At 35.4% G+C, this 2,398-nt stretch overlaps 1 long non-coding RNA gene across 1 annotated transcript in view; it reads right to left on the bottom strand.

Annotated features, from left to right (window-relative positions):
• The window catches only part of LOC106765111, a 3,499-nt gene extending 1,621 nt beyond the window's left edge, over nucleotides 1–1,878 (bottom strand). Inside the window, exon 1 of the long non-coding RNA XR_001376012.2 lies at nucleotides 1,419–1,878. This is a non-coding gene — a long non-coding RNA (uncharacterized LOC106765111). The remainder of the gene's footprint in view (nucleotides 1–1,418) is intronic.
• Nucleotides 1,879–2,398: the final 520 nt, after the last annotated feature.

The following is a 2,398-nucleotide window of genomic DNA, read 5'->3' as shown; positions in this document are numbered from 1 at the left end:
CGGATACTCAAGAGAATACTCATCTCCAAACTCAATTCACAATCACAATCTAATAATCCTTAATCATACTTAACAAAGTATTTCACATACATCTCCTTATCAACGCAATTAAACTTACAGTTTAATTATCCTCAACCATACTTAACAAAGTATTTTCACATATATTTCTTTCCTTGTATTTCTCGACACATCATTCTCAATTAAACTTACTTAGTTATCCACAACCATACTTAACAAAGTATATTCACATACAACTCATTTCCACATCACTCAATCCATCATTCACAATCAAATTCACAACTTTCTTCATGGCAACACTGATTACCGAAACTTAGGTAACTCAAACAGCTTGGAGACCATCACCAATGGCTCCGGAAGGGTCAAAAACCTCCAGAACGACCTAAAGAACGTCCAAAACGGACATCCAGAACCCCCAAAACCTCCAAAAACATTTTCTGCACCATGCTGCGTACTGCAGAATGACGCCCAGCGGCACAACTTGCACTGCCCAGCGCTGACATCCCTGGACAGCAGCCAATTTCGTCCAGTTTTGCCCAAATTTATTTCTCAACTCAGATTTGACACTTCTAACATGTTTTCAAACATATTTGGAGTCTAGTATCACTCCACAATCAATCACAAATATCACAAACATCATTACATCCAATCTCATACAAAATCAACTCTTTCCATTACACATAAAACATATTTTTCTCCATAAATTTTTTTTTTTCTAGCACATTTAAACAACATGATAATCATTCTAACAGCCCCTAAAATGTGCTAAATCCACCCCAAAACAGTTCATACCAATCACCCATTTACCCATCATCAAAAACAAATTTGGAAATGCACAATACTCAAGTGAATTTTTCCAACAACTCATTATAAACTTTTCTCAACAAAACATACTTTTAAATCTACCAATTTTCAACACATAATTTTTTATAACATCATTTAACTTACTGTTTTACTCATTATACTTCCATCTTGCCAAGTATCTCCACATCACAAATCAATTGATCCATCCAAAATTCATCAATCATCCAAAACAAACTATTTTCGCACTTCATGACAAAGTGAGATAAACTTCCATGTTTTCAATCCAATTTCATAACCAAATTCATTCAAAACTTCCCTTCCACACATACCAACATACAAAAACGAAATTCCACCATCAATTCATCATAGATCCATCAATTCCCACCAAACTTCCATCATGTAATTTAACCAATATTCAAAGATCAAAGTTGTAGTAAAAGATTCATTCAATCAACTTCTTGAAATTATACCATGCAAATCTCAATTTCTCATTCTCAAATCTTTAATACCCAATTTCCACCCATAAGAAACAACATACTCATCAAGTAAATTCTACACATACAAAAAAATAAAAGAGACAAGTTAGCTCCCCTTACCTCTTGAAGATCTCTTTTGGACACTTCAACTTCTTCTTCCAAGAGAGCAACTCTTCTCCCCCTTGCTAGACCAAGTCATCTCCCATCCTTTGGACACTTAGAATTTTCGTGCTCTCCTCTCCAAGAGCCTCTTTCCTCTGCCCAAAAACTCCAGACCAGATTTTAGGCTAAAAGAAATGAGCCTAGACAACCAAGGACCCCTCCCCATCACAAACAACCATTTAATTTTGTAAAGTAGGTCTTCCCATGCTCCTCTCATGCTCAAGGGACCAAAATGTTGGATCTGGATCAGATTCCCTACCTTTCCACGCAATTCCCATGTGGTTCCAACGTTTTGTCTTGAAAAGAAAGAGTAAGTTACCCTTGGGCGCTAGTCCTTCTGACAGTAACGTTTTCATGACTTATCCTATCCGGTTGGAACCCTTCCCGAACTCCAAAAATTATGTATGAGTACTCAAATTGAAGCACTTTGAGTCTAGTTTTCAATAAAAAAAACATCAACTCATTTGGAGTTCTATAGAGAGAGTAATGAGCAATTTAGTCAGCAAAGGTCAAATCTGGAAAGCACCAGAACGTGAGTAAATTTACGAGTTTTAAACATTTTACTGCAGTTAGTATAGTTGTNNAAAAATTATGATTCTGGTGCCCCAAGAAAGATGTTTAAGTCTAGAATCCAATAAAACAAGAATTAACTAATTCGGAGTTCCTTGGAGAGAGTTATGAATAAAACACTGACCAAAGGTCAAGGCTGAAAATTACCAGAACGTGAGTAAATTTACGATTTTTAATATTTTTACTGTGGCTAGCCCCGTTGTCCAAAAATTGTGATTTTAGTGTCCAAAGAAAGACATTTGAGTCTACTTTCCAATGCAACAAGAATCAAATCAATATCACGTGTGTAAAAAAAGTTATAATTAAAATACTAAACTAAGTCAAACCTGACAGCATTGTATTTTACAATATAACTTGAATTTTGACAC

This window comes from Vigna radiata, chromosome 1, assembly GCF_000741045.1.
Source record: "Vigna radiata var. radiata cultivar VC1973A chromosome 1, Vradiata_ver6, whole genome shotgun sequence".
Classification (NCBI taxonomy): Eukaryota; Viridiplantae; Streptophyta; class Magnoliopsida; order Fabales; family Fabaceae; genus Vigna; species Vigna radiata.
This window is presented reverse-complemented; position numbering and strand designations above follow the sequence as displayed.